Source organism: Rutidosis leptorrhynchoides, chromosome 10 (genome assembly GCF_046630445.1).
Source record: "Rutidosis leptorrhynchoides isolate AG116_Rl617_1_P2 chromosome 10, CSIRO_AGI_Rlap_v1, whole genome shotgun sequence".
NCBI classification, from domain to species: domain Eukaryota; kingdom Viridiplantae; phylum Streptophyta; class Magnoliopsida; order Asterales; family Asteraceae; genus Rutidosis; species Rutidosis leptorrhynchoides.
The window spans coordinates 210,717,708-210,741,383 of record NC_092342.1 but is presented as its reverse complement, the minus strand read 5'-3'; the positions used below and the strand labels follow the sequence as shown (position 1 = coordinate 210,741,383).

At 31.8% G+C, this 23,676-nt stretch overlaps 1 pseudogene; it reads left to right on the top strand.

The window, feature by feature from the left end:
- The first annotated feature begins 10,697 nt into the window (after window positions 1-10,697).
- On the top strand, window positions 10,698-23,479 carry LOC139870796 (peter Pan-like protein; annotated as a pseudogene).
- The last annotated feature ends 197 nt before the right edge of the window (window positions 23,480-23,676 follow it).

Here is a 23,676-nt window from a genome sequence, read left to right as displayed (position 1 = left end):
AATTGTAGGCCAATAGAATCCAGCTTCATAAACTTTTCTTGCTGTTAGTTGAGGCCCATAATGCCCTCCTGTTGGTCCTGTGTGACAATGGTTTAAAATTTTACTAGCTTCATCTCCAAATACACATCGGCGTATTATTCCATCGGGACAACTTTTAAACAGATGTGGATCTTCCCAGAAATAGTGTTTTATATCACTGAAGAATTTCTTTCGTCTTTGGTACGATAATCCTTTTTCAAGGAATCCACAAACTAAGTAGTTTGCATAGTCTGCAAACCATGGGATTTCTTTATAATCTATCTTCAATAGATATTCATCAGGAAAGTTGTCTTGTATGGCCGATTCATTCAGAACTTCTAATTCGGGATTTTCAAGACGAGAAAGATGATCAGCGGCGAGATTTTCTGCTCCTCTTTTATCTCGGATTTCAATATCAAACTCTTGTAAGAGTAAGATCCAACGGATTAATCTTGGTTTAGCATCTTGTTTTGAAAATAGGTATCTAAGAGCAGAATGGTCGGTATAGACCACCGTTTTTGCTAGAACGAGATATGATCGAAATTTGTCAAAAGCAAAGACAATAGCAAGGAGTTCTTTTTCAGTAGTTGTATAGTTTGTTTGTGCTCCTTGTAATGTCTTACTAGCATAATATATAGGTTGAAATCGTTTTTCAATCCTTTGTCCTAAAACGGCTCCTATTGCAAAATCACTTGCATCGCACATTAGTTCAAATGGTAGATTCCAATTTGGTGTTATCATGATCGGCGCATTAGTGAGTTTTTCTTTAAGAATATTAAAAGATTTGATACATTCATCTGAAAAGATGAATGGCGCATCCTTTTCTAGGAGTTTATTCATAGGAGTGGCAATTTTAGAAAAATCTTTTATAAAACGTCGGTAAAAACCGGCATGCCCTAGAAAACTCCTAACTCCTCTAACATTGGTGGGATGTGGAAGTTTAGCAATTACATCTACTTTAGCTCTATCCACTTCAATCCCTTCTTTTGAAATTTTATGTCCAAGAACGATGCCTTCTTTAACCATGAAATGGCATTTCTCCCAATTAAGTACTAGATTTGATTTTTCGCATCTAATTAGCATTCGTTCCAGATTAACTAGACATGATTTAAATGTATCACCGAAGACTGAAAAGTCATCCATGAATACTTCCATGCATTCTTCTATCATGTCATGAAAAATCGCCATCATACACCTTTGAAAGGTTGCAGGGGCGTTACAAAGTCCAAATGGCATTCTTTTGTAAGCAAAAGTACCATAAGGGCACGTGAATGTGGTTTTCTCTTGGTCCTCGGGTGCTATTGGAATTTGAAAATATCCGGAAAATCCATCTAGAAAACAATAGTAACTATTTCCGGCTAATCTTTCCAACATTTGATCTATGAAAGGTAAGGGAAAGTGATCTTTTCTGGTGGCGTCATTTAATTTTCTATAATCAATACATACACGCCATCCTGTTACAGTCCTAGTAGGAATAAGCTCATTTTTCTCATTTGTAATGACAGTCATGCCACCCTTCTTAGGTACGCATTGAACTGGGCTTACCCATGGACTATCAGAAATTGGATATATCAAACCTGCATCTAGCAGTTTAATAATCTCTTTCTTAACTACATCTTGCATATTAGGATTTAGTCTTCGTTGGCGTTGCACATACGTTTTATGACCTTCTTCCATAAGGATTTTATGTGTGCAATACGAAGGACTTATTCCTTTAATATCATGAATCTTCCATGCAATGGCTGGTTTATGAGCTTTCAACACAGAAATGAGTTGTGATTTCTCATTTTTAGTAAGAGAAGACGATATTATTACAGGTAATTCAGATTCACCATGTAAATAAGCGCATTCCAAATGGTTTGGAAGTGGCTTTAACTCTAATTTCGGAGGTTCTTCTATCGATGATTTATATCGATATCTGTCTTCTTCTTTTAGCATTTGAATTTCTTCTGTTGTTGGTTCATATCCATTAGCTATAAGTGTAGCTAACATTTCAGCTTCATCAATTGGTTCATTACCTTCTCCTAAAGAACATTCTCCTGTTCCTTGTAATTCTGGAAATTCTTCTAATAATTCTGCATGTGCATCTATAGTTTGAATATAATAACATGTATCATCTGCAGATTGTGGTTTTTGCATTGCTCTATCAACTGAAAAGGTAACACTCTCATCCTCTATACTTAGGGTCAGTTTCTTACCGAACACGTCTATCATTGCTTTAGCCGTGTTTAAGAATGGTCTTCCTAATATGAGAGGAACTTGAGAATCTTCTTCCATGTCCAGAACAACAAAATCTACTGGGAATACTAAAGTACCAACTTTAACTAGCATGTTTTCCATTATCCCTCTAGGATATTTTATTGATCTATCGGCTAGTTGTATGCTTATTCTGGTTGGTTTTAATTCTCCAAGGTCTAGTTTAGTGTATAGTGAATACGGCATTAGATTTATACTAGCACCTAAATCTGCTAATGCTTCTATTGAACTAAGACTACCCAGAAAACATGGAATTGTGAAACTTCCTGGATCAGATAGTTTTTCTGGTATCTTATTCAACAGCACTGCTGAACAATTAGCATTCATAGTAACAGCCGAGAGTTCTTCCATTTTCTTTCTATTCGTGATTAGATCTTTCAAGAATTTAGCATATCTTGGCATTCCTGAAATCACATCAATGAAAGGAAGATTTACATTTATCTGTTTAAACATATCCAAGAATTTGGATTGCTCGGCTTCAAGTTTTTCTTTCTTCATTTTACTTGGGTAAGGAAGTGGTGGTTGGTATGGTTTAACATAAGGTTTATCCTTAACTGTGTTATCTTCATTAACCTTTTCAACTACCGGTTCTTTTTCCTTATCTTGATCAGGTTGTGGTTCTTGTGGAGTAGGAATAGTTTCATCAGAAGTTACAGGTATTTCAGGTGGTTTAAGTGTTGTACCACTTCTTGTGGTAATGGCTTTAGCTGTTTCATTCCGGGGGTTAGCGTTTGTATCACTAGGTAGACTTCCCGGTTTTCTTTCACCTATTAACCTTGCTAGGTTACTTACTTCTTGTTCCAGATTTTGAATAGAAGCTTGTTGATTTCTAAATGCTTGAGCATTTTGTTCATTGGTTTGTTTTTGAGATGTGAAAAACCGCGTTTGAGTTTCAACTAGCTTCGTCATCATATCTTCTAAATTCGGCTTTTTATCATCGGTTTGTTGTGGTGGTTTGTTTTGAAAATTAGGTCTTTGCTGATTGTAAGTATTATTGGATACTTGTTGATTGCTAGGACCTTGTTGGTTGTTGTATGGAATATTTCGGTTATAATTCTGGTTTTGATTGTAAATTGGTCTTGGCGGTTGATAATTATTCTGATAATTATTTCCAGGCCTTTGGTTTATGTATGAAATATTCTCTCTTTGTTCCATTGTTAATTCAATACTGAGACAATCTTTTGTCAAATGTGGTCCTCCACACTGCTCACAACTAATTCGTATTGAGTGAATATCTTTAGTCATCTTTTCCATTCGTCGTTCCACAGCATCTATCTTTGCGGAAATGGAATCTAAGTCATGGCTAGAATCGGCTCTAGCTGCTTTAGATGATCTAATGATATCTTTTTCTTGGTGCCACTCATGTGAGTGGGAAGCAGTGTTATCAATAATTTTGTAAGCATCAGTTTCGGTTTTCTTCATAATAGAACCACCAGCTGCTATATCTATGTCTTTTCTTGTAGTGATGTCGCATCCTTGGTAGAATATTTGTACTATTTGACAGGTGTCTAAACCATGTTGCGGACATCCTCTTAATAACTTTCCATATCTTGTCCACGCCTCATATAGAGTTTCATTTGGTTTTTGTGTGAACGTAACAATTTCTGCTTGAAGTCTTACGGCTTTAGATGCAGGAAAGAATTGTTTAAGAAATTTGTCAATTAAAACATCCCATGTATCAATCGCCCCTTCAGGTAACGATTCCAACCAATCTTTGGCTTCTCCCTTTAAAGTCCAGGGAAATAACATGAGATATATCTGTTCATCCTCCACTTCTCGGATTTTAAATAGTGTGCAGATCCTATTAAAGGTACGTAGATGTTCATTTGGATCTTCCTTCGGCGCACCACTAAATTGGCATTGATTAGTCACCATGTGTAGAATTTGTCCTTTGATTTCATAATCTGGCGCATTAATGTCTGGATGAGTAATTGCGTGACCTTGGCCAGTGCGTTTAGCTCTCATTTGGTCTTCCATACTTAAAGGTTCCAGATTCTCCATAATTGAATTTGTTGAATCGGTATCACTGGATGATTCTGATTTAATGGTTCGTTCCTCAACAATCTCTGTTTGAATGATTGGTGGCTCCGGAGGAAAGTTTAGTGGTTCAGGATCTACGAACCGTTCCTGAATATTCTCCGGATTCTCAATTGTGAGGTCGGGTTCAAAAAATGGATTATCGGAAATTTGAACTGAAGTACTTGGTCGACTGGATGACGATTCTAAAGAAAAATCAACGGCGGTTATATTTGTTAAACGATGTCTTGATCGAGTTACAGGTGGTGAACGTACAAAAGGTGATGAACGTCTTGCTCGGTGCATTCACTGAATATCTTATTAGTTTTAAAAAGGAAAGAAAAATTATAATAAGTTATCCAATCAATAGACTTTTCTGATTTTGCCCACGTTTCGAATAGCCAAAAGATGCAGCAGAGGGGCAGGATTCGTTTGGTCTCAATATAATTGAGGACTGTTTGGCTCCAATAACCCGGTCCACGTACAAATCCAACTATTACTACGAACCAGAAAATTTTGATGTCTATTAATTTAACCACTTAAAATAAATTTTCGTAATTTTAAGAAATTTAGATAAGAAGTAGAATAAAAATCTAAGTCCTAAAAACTAGAATAGCGAGAAATAAGAGAGAAAAAGAGTTCGTCGCAAAAGGTCGAAAAAGAAAAAAATGGTTGAAAAATAAAAGGTGACGGAAAAATAAAAGAAACTTAAAAATACTTAACTAACCTAACCTTATTACTACAACTAACTTAAAATTATAATCGTAAATTGAAATTACTAATTGGAATGATAATTGGTACATAGTAAAAGGTCTAAAAATATTAAAGCTTACAAGGAAAAACTAAATCCCAAATGGAAATAACTTAAAAAGAAACTAAATCTTAAAAAGGCGTCGCAAAATTCTAAAGTACCTAAATCTTAGTCTAAAGAAAAAGCACTTAAGGAATTCTACGGCAAAGCCTAAAAATCTAGGAGTAAAAATAACTATAGCAAAAACTAAGTTTAAAATTAAATATGAGCTAAAAATACAAATATTACGCTACAACGATTAAAAAGGTACAAAATATAAAAATATACAAAAAGTTGAAAAAATTACAATTTTTATAAAAATATTATTTTTATATTATTTATTTAATAAAACTACTAATTTTACAAATTAATTAAACTAATTTAACTAAAATATATAAATAAAAAGTAAAACTAAAAATTAAACTAATAATAATAATAATAATTAGGTTTAAATAATAATTATAATTAATAATAACCCGTAATTAATGCTCGATTAGGGCTTCCTGTCGCCTGTCAGATACACTCCGCGAGTTGCGGTGATTAATGAAGAAAACCCCGCGAGTCGCGGGGTTCAGAATTTCAGCTGACAGGTTTTATCTTCAACGCGTTTTTCTTTATTTATTTATTTATTTTATTTTCTATTTTTAATTTTTATATAAATAAAAGATATTAAAATTAAACTTATATTTTTATAAACTAAAATAAAAATAAAGAAACTTATAAAACTTAAATATTTAACAAAATCTTAAAAAAAATACTTATATTTTTGTTTTTTTCTTTTTATATTTTTGAATAATTAAAACGTATTTTTACAAAAGCTAATTTTAATAAAAGTAAACAAAAAATCTTTTTTTTTTATATTAGCGTTGCGCTTCCGGCTTTTAAGATAAGTCCCCGGCAGCGGCGCCAAAAATACTTGATGTTATGCGAGGTGTATATAAAATAGTATTAATTTTAGCAGAAAACACTATTAAATACGATACAATTTTACACAAGATATTTATTTATTTATAGAATGGATATACTTAAACCTTGCTACAACACTTATAGGCAGTGTACCTAATCGTATAGTAGTGTAGTTTTTAGTAAGTCCGGTTCGTTCCACAGGGAAATCTTTAAACAAAGCTCAACGCTATATTAGTTTACTTTTATAAAAATACAAATATATATATAAGTAATATTATTATTATAAAGGGGGGTTTTTACCGTTTAATGACCGGTTTGTCGATTTTAAGACTTTAGTCGCAGTTAAAACCTAATGTAAAATATTGAATAAATAAAAGACTTAATTTAAAGCGTAAAGTAAATAATGATAATGAAATTGCGAATAATAAAAGTGCGATAAAATAAAATTGCGATAATTAAAAAGTACGATAATTAAAAGTGCGATTAAATAACAATAAATAAAAGTACGATAATTAGAAGTACAATTAAATATAAAATAAAGGAAATTAAATATGAAATAAAAGAATTATGCTTATTTAAACTTCCGTAATCATGATGTTTGACGTGTTGATTTTAGTTTTATGCCCATGGGTTAATTGTCCTTTGTCCTGGATTATTTAATATGTCCGTCTGGTTTTTGTCCATAACAGTCCATCAGTCATAAATATAAATTGCAAGTGTCCTTGTCAAATTATTATTATACCCGAAGATAAATATTCCAACTAATTGGGGATTCGAATTGTAACAAGGTTTTAATACTTTGTTTAATGAATACACCAGGTTATCGACTGCGTGTAAACCAAGGTTTTACTACTTTGTTAACAATTACACCAATTACCCTTGAATATAATTTCACCCCTGTTTTAATTATTCTAGTGGCTATTAATCCATTCCCGTGTCCGATTAAATGAACGATTATTCATACATATAAATACCCCGCCCATCGTGTCCGATTGAGTGTATATGGTAAATTATAGGGACGCCCAATTGTAAATCTTTATATTAACATTAACAAACTATCATTTAGTTAAACAAATATAAAGCCCATTAATAGCCCATAGTCTAATTTCCACAAGTGTCGTTCTTTTGTCCAAACCCCAATTATGGTACAAAGCCCAATTACCCACTTTTAGTAATTAGCCCAACATCATGATTACTTCGTTTTAAATAAGCATAATAATAACTTAGCTACGAGACATTAATATAAAAAGGTTGAACATAACTTACAATGATTAAAAATAGCGTAGCGTTACACGGACAGAATTTCGACTTACACCCTTACAACATTCGCTAACATACCCTTATTATTAGAATTATAATTAAAATTAAAATTAAAATATAAATTATATATATATATATATCGTATAGATAGAGAAGAGAGAAAATAGAATATGAAATTTTGATCAGAATTCGGTTTGCTTTATAGCCAGAGTTGAAATTTGGGGCTCCGCGACTCGCGGCAAAATCCCCTTCAAACTCCGCGAGTCGCGGAGGTTAATTTTACAGCTCAGTCCTTGGAGTTTTCTCTGCCGACGGTTTTTAATATATATATATAATATATATATAATTAATATAATTAATTATATATTATATTATATTTATATACATAGTTAACTTGTAATTTTTAGTCCGTTGCGTCGAGCGTTAAGAGTTGACTCTGGTCCCGGTTCCGGATTTTCGAACGTCCTCGCGTACAATTTAATATCTTGTACTTTGCGTTTTGAATCTTGTACTCTTGTGATTTCGAGACGTTTCTTATCAATAATTGGAACCTTTTTGATTGTCTTTTGTACTTTTGAGCTTTTTGGTCGTTTGCGTCTTCAATTCGTCGAATCTGTCTTTTGTCTTCACCTTTTATTATTTAAACGAATATCACTTGTAAATAGAACAATTGCAACTAAAAGCTTGTCTTTCTTGAGGAATAATGCTATGAAATATATGTTCGTTTTTAGCATTATCAGGGATGTTTGATGATTATTTTAGGCCCCGATGATCGTCTTTCACTTTAACAATCAAGTGATCAACCACCCCGACCCGGTCTTGATTGTCAATTAGCATGATTCACCTTAGCGCAATGTAGAAATCCCTTGGGCAAGATCACAAGTGAAAATCACAAAGGCTTGGGCAAATGGCAGAGAATCAACAACCTATAAATGAGAGGCCAAACTCTCTATTTATAGTATTTCAAAATATCCACGGTCTGCAGTTTACTTAACTATCCACGAAAACTTAGCGGAATAAACCGCAGTCTTTTATTAACGCGGAAGCTGACCTGTAATCTTTACTTTTCAGCGAACATTCCATAACTTTGGATTGTAGTTCGCGCAACTCTGCTTTTTGGTTTTAGCAAATAAAATATACATATACAATGCTATGTATATGATCAGTAAGTGGTGTAATCGATATAGAGGATGGTGGAAATGAAGGAGTTAATCAATTGAAATTGAGAATCGTTTGCTATATAATTTGAGGGTGTCGACAGGTTTGAACAGAAATATTCGATCGAATATAAAAAAATATAGAGAAAAAAACAAAAAAAGAAAGTGACCTTCAACTGATTTGGTTTAAATTGATCGACAAGAAATTAAATCAGAAGAAAAAAGATCCAAAAGCAGATAGGGAAATAAAACTGATTTTGTAGCTTTTTGATTTTATATTTTATTTTTAATAAATATTGTTACTTACTAAATATATTAATAATAATAATATTAGTTATTAGTAATTATAATAATAATAGTAATAATAATAATAATAATAATAATAATAATAATAATAATAATAATAATAATAATAATATTATTATTATTATTATTATTATTATTATTATTATTATTATTATTATTATTATTATTATTATTATTATTATTATTAATGATAAAAATAATAAATTGTATTATTTTTATAATAATAATAAGGATAACTGATAGGACCCTTGACACATGAATATCAATGAATGTGAAGAATAACCATTAAGATTGAGAGAGAAAGTCAATCAGTCAAGATTGACTTCCACGGCTCTCTTGAAATCTCTACATAACAGTGGCTAAACTTAGCTAATCTAGGGAGCCTTGGATCCTTTATATAGCCTCGTATAAAGGATCCTCCATAAGGCTAGGAAAACTCGTATTACTCCTTTCCCGGGGTTCTAACAATAACTTATAATAATAGTAATGATTTTTAATGAATATGGTAATGACAATTATAAAATAATGATAACAATAATAACATGATGATATTGATAATAACAAAGATGATAATAATAATAATATTAATGATAAGTTCTTTTATAATTATAATAATTTTAAATAATTTTAGGAATAATGATAATACTAATAATAATAATATTATTAGTAATTATATTAATGATAACAAAGATCCTAATTTTACTACTAGTTATGATAATAATGATTTTAGTAATGATATCAATAATATTAGCAATTAAAGATTTCCAATTTCATATATATATATATATATATATATATATATATATATATATATATATATATATATATATATATATATATATATATATATAATATAATATTAATAATACTGATATTAATATTAATCATAAATAATAGCATCTATCGTTTAACTTGTAATTTAATATATTAATATTACATATTATAATTTATGTAATATATTATAAATAATGCTTATATCTTTTATATATATTCCATTATGCATAACATAATAATTCTTTATAGAAATCCTATATACTTATATATAGCTTTATTTTAATGATAACTTTCTTATCTTGTAAAATATTTTACATATTTAATTCTAATGATTTAATTATATTTTATTATTTTCAATACTTATATATATATATATATATATATATATATATATATATATATATATATATATATATATATATATATATATACATATATACATATATGTTCATGAATCGTCGGGGAAGTCAAAGGTTAAATGTTTTCATGAAAAAAAAATAGTTCAAACATTTTGGGACTCGGTTTAATAGACTTTGCTTATCGTGTCGGAACAATATAAAGATTAAGCTTAAATTTGGTCAAAAATTTCCCGGTTGTCACAGCTTTCACAAAAAGGTGCCGCTAATTACAACCATATGATGTAAAGCCGATGAAGAGGGAGCATCCTTGATATCCAACTTATGCAAGTCTACAACCTAAACAACTACGGAACAGAACCAAACTCGATTAGTTAGTCTTAAAAGATGCTCATTTTCTTGGGGGCTCAAACCCAAATCATTTTTATCTAATTTATCAATAGATGAGCCTAAATAAAGGCCTAAAATAGGAAGCCCAGAAACAATCGAACCACTATCTAAACCTAGCGATCCATCTAGCACACCATCAACAACCTTCAACATGCACGTCGTTGATCGACTTCATCATCACGACATCTTCAAAACCCCGTAATCATCGTCTCTTATTAAAAGCCCCATCACTCTCTAAACGAGCTCTCACTGGCCTTGTTCATCGTTTCTCTTTAAAACCCCTTCAAAATCCTTCACTGTCGCCTCTCTTAGACACATCGAATTCAGGTATGTAACTCTATTTTCAGGTTTACTTTTCATCAAATCATATTTATCTTTCTTAATTTTTTCATTTACCAATCACTTGTATGTTTATATGCAGTTTGAGTTTTAAGGCACCGAGTTACTTACTTATTTATCTATACATATATGGCCCGCTTCCGTAATGTAAGTAATTTCAGCTATTAAAGCTTTTATTCTATATTAAAATGCACGGATACTAGTTTACTGTTATGTTAATCCGGATTTGTATAAATAGGTATTGAACTAAAAAAATCCACCTAAATAAAAATGGTTTTGGCTTTATTTGGTCTTAATGATTTGTTTAACGATTACAATAGAAACTAGAGAGAAATTTATTCACATTTCATAAGCTAACTATTTCAGTGATTCAATCGACTATTTATACTACTCAAGTAACAAAATTAATTATGTTAGACGTCCATTCTGTTTTTTCCGTTACGCCGTCGTCAGCAGGTCACATAGTTTTCATTTAGTTAGTTCTGTTGTAATCACACATTTCGCACGTGCGTTTGCTTAAACTCATACTTACATATTCTAATTGTAGATTATATAATATAAAAAGTTACAAAAAATATATATATTTGAATCAGAAAAAGAAAATGGGATTTGTGAAGCCATCAAAGAAGCAACCACCACAACAGAATGTGGATCCTGTAACTGGTGATAAAATACCAAGAGTTTTGTTTTTTCAATGTTGAAATTACCTAGTTCTCTTAAACAATTGCAAGCTGATTTGCGTAAAATGATGCTTCCGTATACTTCTTTAAACTTAAAGGTATTTATACTTGTTATCTATTAATATCTCACTGTATGTATTGTTTTTTTAACTCGTTCGCTTGGTATTTATTTATCTGGTGGTGTTAATTGCAGGAGAAGAAACGTAACAACCTTAGAGATTTCTTGAATGTTGCAGGGCCAATGGGAGTTACTCATTTTCTTCTGTTATCAAAAACAGGAAACTCTCCTTATTTGAGAGTTGTACGAACACCACAGGGTCCCACTCTTACGTTTAAAATTCAGGAGTACTCGTTAGCTGTTGATATCGCTAATTCTCTTTTAAGTCCAAGAGTTCCGAAAGATTTGTTTAAAAACTCACCTCTGATGTAACGACCCGACTTTTTCGACTTATAATTATATTTATTACTTTCACGAAACTGCGTATTTGTGCGTACTGAGTTAGATTATACTCTGGGATCATTATTTATGTTAATTAATTTCGTAATGCCTTACAACGTGTTATTAAGTACTTAGTTACTTAAAATGATTCTTGAATGTATTTATGACTGTTAGTGTCACTTATTGTTTAAAACACGCTACGTACTTGGTACACGTTAACCTTTTGTCATAATTGGAGCGTTATGACTACTTAATCATAATTTTTATTTATTAATGACAGTTACTTGGCTTGATGGTTCCTTAATTATGCTTAGTGTTTACTAATGCTCACTAGTTAGTCTTAATGGGCTTAACACCTTATTGGGCCTAGCTCATTAAAGGCCCACCCTACTCAACTTAATGGATTCATTTTAGTGGGCTAGTTAATGGATTAGTTATCCCATGTAATTAAAGACAAAACCCATGTAAGTATTAAGACAAAATTTCCTAAGTATGCTTATGTACCTTCTTACAAGTTTTAACTTCTTACCCCATGCTACCCAACATCACAACATCACCATTGTACACCACCATGCAAAAGCAAAAGTTGTCCCCCCTTGTCCCCCATAACCGTCGCCACCTAGCACCCCCACCACCACTATAAATGCAAGCCTCATTCTTCATTTCACACTTCATTTCATTCTCATTTCACACACACTTGCTCTCTAATATTCTCTCTAGTCTTTTTCACACTAGAATTGTAAGTTCTTAAAGTTTCTTCTTCTTCTCTTTTTCTTCTTAATCACGACATCATCATCATCATCATCTTCATGAGATCAAGCTTTTTAGCTTTTTGATCTTGTTACATCTTGTAGATTCAAACTTTGATTTGAAATCTTCAAGAACATGAAGGATTCAAGCTTTTTAGCTTTGAATCTTCATTACTTTGTTGAATCTAAGATTTAAAGCTTAAGATCACTTTATTTTGTTAAAAGATCAAAACTTGTGTTTATGATCTTCATGTAACTTGTAGATCTAGCTTTTTGCTTTAAGGATCTTTAAGAACATTAAAGATCCAAGCTTTCTAGCTTAGGGTTTTATTATTTTGTTTAGATCTAAGATTTTTAGCTTATGATCTCATTATTTTTACTAGATCTTAGCTTTCTAGCTTATGGCCTCATTAATCATGTAAAAATCCAAGCTTTCTAGCTTAGGGTTTCTTAACACATGAGATCTAAGTTATTATTGTAGATCTCACTTACTTGGAACCTTTCTATGATTTTTATTGTGATAAAAATCAAGTCTTCATCATCTCATATGATGAAGATGCATAAACTTGTATCAAAAGGACAAAGGTTGAAGCTTTATTGTGTTTATACAATAAAGAGACAACTTTGATGTTCAAAACTTATAGAAAGTTAGATTTTACATTTAGTTGTGTGTTGATGGTTAAAACTTGGTCATAATGATGCTAAAACATCAAAGAGTTATACACTTGAGGCTTATACGCATCAAGGATGAGAACCGTGATGAGCATCAAACACCAAGGAACCCACCGGAGCACTTGTTTCTGTTTTTCAGGGTCTGATCAGACTCCTGGGACTTCTGAAAAATTGATTTACATATATTTCAGTTCGAGTAGATGACTTTTCATTTAAGACTCGCCTAAATCCGATATATGGTTTAGGATTTATAGCCTTCCAAACATCACTACGCCTTCGTAACGACGTGCTGAAATTTCTGACCTACTCGCGCTTGAACCGTCGCCACGGTCAAACGACATCGATTTAGGATCTTAAAATTTGACAGTGGTAAGAGGACTCACAAACGAAGCCTTGACCACTGGCCGCGCATCATTTCAGTTTGTATAGAGGTCGTAGCAGCTCTCCGAAGTCAGCCCTTTGTTTCGATCTCTATTCTTGTTGAAAACTTACTTTATCTTTTACGTATGATGATAATGATGATGCTTAGGACTTAACTTACGTACTTTTAAACCTTTTGGGACGATTTACTGACTTAGCAACCATTGATTTAGGTTGAGGAGCTTTTAGATCGACCAACTTACTTGTTTGGACCGACTTACTACTTGCTTACTTTTTCGTATCGACTTTACCGCATATTCACTGTGAGTTATAGCTCCCTTTTTACTTAAACTATTTTTGGGACTGAGAATACATGTGCTTTTTATCTTTTAACATACTATACACGAGTACTTTAACTTTATATATGTGTGGGTGACATAACGGCATAAACTTTTCCCTTAGCTCGGTAACGTTTAGTCATTGGTTTATGAACCGGTGAAGGCGAATCTTAGATATGGATCCATAGGGTTTGACATCCCCACTCGGGCTAGTCGCGCTAGCATTTAACGGGTATTTAATACTTCGTCTATTTTAACGCACTTGCCAAGTGTACTTTTAGGGGGTCATATATTATTTTACGTTAAGTTAGTTACCAAGTGCCCACTATTAAGCATATAGTTTATATACTATTTTGAATACGAAATCTCGTGGTCTACATTACATTGTTGTTTACAATAAAACTATAGCTCAACAACATTCGTGTTGACATTTTAAAGCATGTTATTTCTCAGGTGCTTAGACGAAATTGCTTCCGCTGTAATAGACTTGCTGTGTTAGACTTCTGCTGCATTGTTTAGAGATGTCTCAATCATGGAACGTTTATTTTGCATTCACAATTTATGTTGCATTTGAACTATAGTTTTGTAATGATCTTAGTGTAACGTACTTTTGTTAATGCTTTCTATTCACAGAAGCACGTTATCTTTTGTAAAACATTCGACGTTGGTAAAAACGTTACCTTTTATGAATGCAAAACTCTATTTTAAACTAGCATGTAGTGTTGTAACCGTGTAATGGACCTGTTGTTGATGATTTGTACATGATGGTTTTGGACGGGTCTTCACATCTGGTAACTCCCTAATTTTAAGTACATACTTTTTTTCATCATTTAAGGTTTTACTTTTTTATTTAGATTGTGTTGTCTGGTTTTGGGACCGGGGAGCAACATTTGAAGCTGGTGACTATAATGTTTCAAAACATCTTTCCTGCCATCGACATTAATAAGTGAGTGTATATTTTTTATATTATGTTTGTATGTTTATCAATAGCTTTTATTTTTAATATTGGAACACATATTGCAGGTTAAACTATCTGATAGTGCTCCAAATGAATATATATTTAGTAGCAATATCCTCCCAATATGTAAATTATTTAGTTGTAATTGTCCTATTTTAAGTTGTAATCGTTTATATTAAATAAGTGCGAAGACAAAAGGCGAAAATGACGATTTGAAGACGCAAATGACCAAAAAGCTCAAATGTACAAGATACAATCCAAGTGGTTCAATTTATTGATGAGAAACGTCTAAAAATGACAAAAGTACAAGTTGCGGAACGCAAAGTACAAGATATTAAATTATACGAAAGGACGTTCAAAAATCCGGAACCGGGACCTGTGCCAACTATCAACGCCCGACGCAAGGGACCAAAAATTATGAGTCTACTATGCACAAGAATATAATATAATATATATATAATTATATAAAATTATATATATTATATTATATAATTAAATATAACATCGACAAGCTAGCAAACAAAGCAATTGGGCATGGCCAGGCTGGCTATGCGATCGCGTGAGATTAACACTGAGAACCCATGCGATTGCATGAGCCTCAGGATCAGACCACATCTTTAAATAGCCAGCCTTTCTGCTCGACTCTACAACATAATAATAATATTACTCCTCTGTAATAATATATATATATATATATATATATATATATATATATATATATATATATATATATATATATATATATATATATATATATATATAGTATAGTGTAGTTTTATAATAGATTAGTTTTAGGTTATGCAAAGGTTATTTTACGGGTTTTAAAGTCGAAGCTCTGTCCGTGTAACACTACGCGATAAATAATCAATGTAAGCTATGTTCTCCTTTTTAAATTAATGTCTCGTACTTAAGTTATTATTATGCTTATTTGAGCCGAAGTAATAATGATGTTGAGCTAAATACAAAAATTGGGTAATTGGGCTTTGTACCATAATTGGGGCTTGGACAAAAGAACGACACTTGTGGAAATTAGACTATGGGCTATTAATGGGCTTTATATTTGTTTAACTAAATGATAGTTTGTTAATTTTAATATAAAGATTTACAATTGGACATACCTATAAATAACCATATACACTCGATCGGACACGATGGGCGGGATATTTATATGTACGAATAATCGTTCATTTAACCGGACACGGGAATGGATTAATAGTCTATGGAATTATTAAAACAGGGGTGAAATTATGTACAAGGACACTTGGCATAATTGATAACAAAGTATTAAAACCTTGGGTTACACGCAGTCGATAACCTGGTGTAATTATTAAACAAAGTATTAAAACCTTGTTACAGTTTAAGTCCCCAATTAGCTGGAATATTTGACTTCGGGTATAAGGATAATTTGACGAGGATAATCGCACTTTATATTTATGACTGATGGACTGTTATGGACAAAAAACCAGACGGACATATTAAATAATCCAAGACAAAGGACAATTAACCCATGAGCATAAAACTAAAATCAACGCGTCAAACATCATGATTACGGAAGTTTAAATAAGCATAATTCCTTTATTTTCATATTTAATTGCACTTCTAATTATCACATTTTTATTTATTGTCATTGTATTTAATTGCACTTTTAATTATCGTACTTTGTAATTATCAAAATTTTATTTTATCGCACTTTATTTATCGCAATTTCATTATTGTTATTTACTTTACACTTTAAATTAAGTTATATTTATTTTTAATATTTTACATTATGTTTTAACTGCGACTAAGGTTTTAAAATCGACAAACCGGTCATTAAACGGTAAAACCCCCTTTTATATATTATTATATATAATTATATATATTTTGTACAAATATAATTGTTTAAAAATATAGTGTAAAATAAGTCGTCTCTCTGTGGAACGAACCGGACTTACTAAAAACTATACTACTCTACGATAAGGTACACTGCCTATAGTGTTGTAGCAAGGTTTAGGTATATCTCATCTGTAAATAATAAAAACTTGTGTAATTTGTAACGTATTTCGTATTAAAGATAATAATAACTATTTCGTACCCCTTCGCTTTAACATCAAGTTTTTGGCGCCGCTGCCGGGGACTCGGCGAAACGCTATATTTTTAATATATATTTGTATACATATATTTATATATTATTTTTAGAAAAACAATAAAAAAAAAATCTGGAACCCAGACCCATGCGATCGCATGAGCCGGGTTTTGTAAAACCATGCGATCGCATGGCCTGATCTGACACGCCAGAAACCCTATTTCAGCATTTATTACGGGGTATTATTTATTATTATTATTATTTAGGGTTATTTATAATAATATTTAGTTTTAGTTTTAATTTAATTTGTAATTTAAGTTTTAATTAGTTTTATAATTATAAAAAAATTAATACTTTTATAAAATATATAATATAAAAATAATATTTTTATAAAATTTATATTTTTATCATTTTAATTACAATTTGTATTTTTTATCATTTATTCGTAATATTTGTATTTTTATCGTTCGTAATTAGTTTTAAGACTAGTATTTTGCCGTAGCTTATTTTATATTTCTAGATTTTTAGGTTTTGCCGTAAAATCCCTTAAGTGCCTTTTCTTTAGATTAAGATTTAGGTGCTTTAGAATTTTGCGACACTGTTTATAAATTTTAGTACCTTTTAAGTTTCGACATTTTTCTTTCTTATTTTTATTTTTCGACGTTTTTCGACGCGCTTCTTTTTCTTTCTTATTTCTCGACGATCTAGTTTTTAGAACATAGAATTTTCTATTTCTTCTCTAAAATTTCAAAAACGAAAAATTATTTTAAGCGGTTAAATTGATAGACATCCAAATTTTCTGGTTCGTAGTAATAGTTGGATTTGTTAGTGGCTGAGTTGTGAGCTTCCGATTTAAAGGGTTCTGGCTCCCTGCTGCATCTATTGGCTATTCGAAACGTGGGCAAAATCAGAAAAGTCTATTAATTTGATAACTTATATAATTTTTATTTTTATAACTAATAGGATAATTAAGTAAATGCACCACATTGTAGCTAAAATTTAGTAATAAGCGCATTATGGAAAATTTCTAGAATATTTTGGAAACTCTTTCTGACATACGAAATCAATTAAATCAATACTCTCAAATGATTGTTGATGAAAATTCGTTCGGTCAATCTTGGATCACGAATGACGAAACAATAACTGGTTGTGAAATCTGTGGAGATTATCATTCAACATGGGAATGCTATTATTATGTTCCTATGGAAAATTACGCACCCATGGAACCTAAATGGAATGATTATGAGGAATACAATTCAAATTGGGATTATTCCCAAGAATATTTCCAAAATCCACAACCAGAAGACGAGAAAAATTATGTGTCTGAAAATTCTTTAGATTATATGAAAATCAAACTCGAAGAACTTGATGCTCAAAATGAACAAATGAGAGAGTTTGTAAATAGGCAAGCTGAAACTCTATCAGACTACACACCTGTTGATCTGAGGAGTCATGTACAAGAAAATCTCATATCATCGAATTTTGTTGAATTCGAGAGCTCCGAAATCACCAACTATCCCGATGATACTTTTTATTCAGCTTTACCAATTTTACAACATATCGACACATTAGCCTCTACCGATGAAATCATCGATCAATCAATGAATGAAGAAGAAGTAAGGGTGACAAATTGGTACGCTTGGGAAAACGATAACGTTGAAAACTTTACCCCCGAGACCAAAGTGGTGGGACCGATAAGTACTGTTAATGAAAAAGAATCTACTTCGATCCAGAAATTCACCATTCCACAACCTTCCAAACCAATATTCTCAATAGACGAGTCATCTACCGAAGATGAACTACGGGCTGTAATAGATAATGACACCTCGAATTTCACCCAATTGGGTAATAGAGGTGAAAACCTTGATCCAGAGAATAAACGGAAGGAAATGTTATGAATTGTCCACCTTATAGAAATATGTATATCGGTGTATATCGATTCATTTGACCAAGAACCAGAAAAGAGACATTTCCATTTACTAAAAGCTACACTTAAAAAAGAATTAAGTAGTGACGATCGGGTGGTTCTAAACTTTAAACCCATTGATATATTATACACCACCTGAGATGTAAATAACTGGCTCACTATTCTAATTCATGGAACTTATTCTACCGACTTCACATGTCGTCAGCTAAGTGTGGGGAAGTCTAACCCCACTTAACGTTAAATTCGGGGTTCGGGTTAGTGCATAACTCGTTAATAAACATGCATAATAAGCTAGGGTAAAAGACGCATTTTCAAAGATTAGAAAACAGTTCAGAAAAGCAACCGTTTTTTGAAGAAAAACATGTATGATAAAACAAGAAGGAATGAACGATGATGTGCGCCATCTATCATTCGACGAGCTTTGTAATTACAAAACTGGGTATCTTTAACTACTTTTCTGCACTAATCACCCTCATGAATTTATAATTAGAGTCTGATTTCATGCAAATGAGGGCATTGCATAATCTCAAGTGTGGGGAAGGCTTATAAATTCTCTCAGGTTTACACTTGGTTTAATTGCCAAATTTTGTGAAAATTTGAAAATTTTTCAACTAAATGAATTCAAAATCATGTTTATACATATTTATGAACGATGAAAACTAGGTGTTAATACCGAAATTATTGTTACCTCGAAAAGGACATAAATTGAGAAACACCCTAAAACACTTGAATTCATTTAAAATGGAATAAAGGAGAATAAAAAGGCAAAGAAAGAAACTAAGTATGGGGAGAATGTACCAAGTTATTCAATTAAAAAAACTATCTATCACATGTTTCTGTAAAGTTATTGCAGGTACTTTTGTTTTGGACTAAATTGACTGTTTTACCCGCAATATTATAATAAAGATAAAAGAAAAGATGGATCTACACGATGAATCAATTCCATCATTAAATGGAAGTAAAGTCTTCCGAAAAAGACACACACTTCTTGATTTAGGTCAAGAAGTTGTCGTCCAGACCAGCTGTAGGTTGACGAAAAATCTAGAAAAGTCATCTCTAAAATCAGCAGGAAATCCACGGACCTCAGCATCAAACAGGGTCGCCAAGTGGTCAGATTTATCCTAACCATGAGAGGATCTGTTTCGTAAAATGGGGAGGGCGCCGTGCAAATTAGCTTGATAAGACTAATGAATCAGACCCCCAGAAAGGATAATCTCCTTAAAGATTAAAAATCAGCTTTTAAGACAGATATTACTCAATCCTTGAGAATGACTTTAAAGATTGAGAATTACAAACTCATGGAATTCGATGATATCTAAACTCGAGCTTGAACGAGAAAATATTTTGATCAAATTAAAACCGATTTGTTTTCTGAAAACCCATTTTCAATGCGTTCATTACCATTGAACGTAAAATCTTAGGAATTCACCTGGAATTCAATAGGTCATCTGAACCAATTCGGGTGTCAACCGTAAGAACGGTGGTTGCATAGCATGGTCGAAGACATGACCTTGTGCCAGACCGAAAAAAATTATAGGGTGATCTTTACTATTGCTCCTACAAAGGATAGTAATTGCATCCGACACGTTTTAGACCATGAACATCTGCATGTCATTAGACATTGCCTTAACAGTTGCTTGTTCAACGCTTTCCTTTACAACCGGACGGTAGTTTACCGAAAAGTAATATACGGAGCAAGTATACTGGACGTGTTGCTTTCTCAATACAAGGTTAGCAAATGGGTGACACAAAACCGCAAGTTTTGAGCTAAAATTTTAAAATCTAAAACCCACAAAACCCACAAAAATATTTTGCAAACACCGGTGAAGGGTTATTCCGGAAAACTTATCTAGGGTAAAAGCTAGAATAAATTTTCAAAAGATCAAATATTTTCATAAAGATCCAATTTCCTAAAGGATCTAAATTTTCATAGTCACGTGGGACTGTAAACCACAATGTTACTATCATTGTTTATATCGCCATATCAAAATCACTGATGTATAAAGTGTGAAGAATAAAGAAGTGATTCATGTGATTTAATTTCAAGTTTTGTATTGTTTGAGGACAAAAAATGTTCAAGTGTGGGGATATTTGATAGTGCTCCAAATGAATATATATTTAGTAGCAATATCCTCCCAATATGTAAATTATTTAGTTGTAATTGTCCTATTTTAAGTTGTAATCGTTTATATTAAATAAGTGCGAAGACAAAAGGCGAAAACAACGATTTGAAGACGCAAATGACCAAAAAGCTCAAATGTACAAGATACAATCCAAGTGGTTCAATTTATTGATGAGAAACGTCTAAAAATAACAAATGTACAAGTTGCGGAACGCAAAGTACAAGATATTAAATTATACGAAAGGACGTTCAAAAATCCGGAACCGGGACCTGAGCCAACTATCAACGCCCGACGCAACGGACCAAAAATTATGAGTCTACTATGCACAAGAATATAATATAATATATATATAATTATATAAAATTATATATATTATATTATATAATTAAATATAACGTCGACAAGCTAGCAAACAAAGCAATTGGGCATGGCCAGGCTGGCCATGCGATCGCATGAGATTAACACTGAGAACCCATGCGATCGCATGAGCCTCAGGATCAGACCACATCTTTAAATAGCCAGCCTTTCTGCTCGACTCTACAACATAATAATAATAATACTCCTCTGTAATAATAAATAAATAAATATATATATATATATATATATATATATATATATATATATATATATATATATATATATATATATATATATATATATATATATATAAATAGTATAGTGTAGTTTTATATTAGATTAGTTTTGGGTTATGCAAAGGTTATTTTACGGGTTTTAAAGTCGAAGCTCTGTCCGTGTAACACTACGCGATAAATAATCAATGTAAGCTATGTTCTCCTTTTTAAATTAATGTCTCATACTTAAGTTATTATTATGCTTATTTGAGCTGAAGTAATCATGATGTTGGGCTAAATACTAAAATTGGGTAATTGGGCTTTGTACCATAATTGGGGTTTGGACAAAAGAACGACACTTGTGGAAATTAGACTATGGGCTATTAATGGGCTTTATATTTGTTTAACTAAATGATAGTTTGTTAATTTTAATATAAAGATTTACAATTGGACATACCTATAAATAACCATATATACTCGATCGGACACGATGGGCGGGATATTTATATGTACGAATAATCGTTCATTTAACCGGACACGGGAATGGATTAATAGTCTATGGAATTATTAAAACAGGGGTGAAATTATGTACAAGGACACTTGGCATAATTGATAACAAAGTATTAAAACCTTGGGTTACACGCAGTCGATAACCTGGTGTAATTATTAAACAAAGTATTAAAACCTTGTTACAGTTTAAGTCCCCAATTAGCTGGAATATTTGACTTCGGGTATAAGGATAATTTGACGAGGATACTCGCACTTTATATTTATGACTGATGGACTGTTATGGACAAAAAACCAGACGGACATATTAAATAATCCAAGACAAAGGACAATTAACCCATGGGCATAAAACTAAAATCAACGCGTCAAACATCATGATTATGGAAGTTTAAATAAGCATAATTCCTTTATTTTCATATTTAATTGTACTTCTAATTATCACATTTTTATTTATTGTCATTGTATTTAATTGCACTTTTAATTATCGTACTTTTTAATTATCGAAATTTTATTTTATCGCACTTTATTTATCGCAATTTCATTATTGTTATTTACTTTACGCTTTAAATTAAGTTATATTTATTTTTAATATTTTACATTAGGTTTTAACTGCGACTAAGGTTTTAAAATCGACAAACCGGTCATTAAACGGTAAAACCCCTTTTATATATTATTATATATAATTATATATATTTTGTACAAATATAATTGTTTAAAAATATAGTGTAAAATAAGTCGTCTCCCCGTGGAACGAACCGGACTTACTAAAAACTATACTACTCTACGATTAGGTACACTGCCTATAGTGTTGTAGCAAGGTTTAGGTATATTTCATCTGTAAATAATAAAAACTTGTGTAATTTGTAACGTATTTCGTATTAAAAATAATAATAACTATTTCGTACCCCTTCGCTTTAACATGATTATCATCATGCCAGAGAATCGTGTTACTTAATTACAACAAGGACACGAAGCTTATCGATTTTCGGCATTATTCAATTAGATTGCAGCCAGTTGGTGTCTCTCGCAGAATAAGAAAGTTTGTGCAAAATCATCAAGTGCAAAATCCATCCATCCATCCATCCATCCATCCATCCATCCATCCATCCATCCATCCATCCATCCATCCAACCAACCAACCATCCATCCATCCATCCAACTCTCATTTTTTTTCTTCTAAAAAACTATAACTATATAAGAACTCGCGCAACTTCATCCAAATGATGAAGACTCGTAAACGAATACAACACCAAAGCCAAAAGGCATGACTACAATCGAGAAAAAGCGAAAAACAACACAAGCCTCACTAAAGTCAACAACATGCGAAGAACCTACACCAAAGTCGAACAACAATATAAAACAAACTACAGCCACAATACTAATAACAAAGCACAAAGCAACCACCTACTAAAATAAACACAAAAACTTCACATGCCATTAACATTAATCTTTCTCATCTCTCCCAGTGAACTTTCCTGACCCTATACTTTCTCTTTTGTTTTGTAGACGTCTTCGGGTTAAGAAATTTTCCTTCAACCTAAACATCTTTGAAATCTTTCTTTGCTTTCTCAAAAAATGTGCCGCCAATTACAACCATATAATGTAAAGCCGATGAAGATGGAGCATCCTTGATATCCACCTTATGCAAGTCTATAACCTAAACAACTATGGAACAGAATCAAACTCGATTAGTTAGTCTTAAAAGATGCTCATTTTCT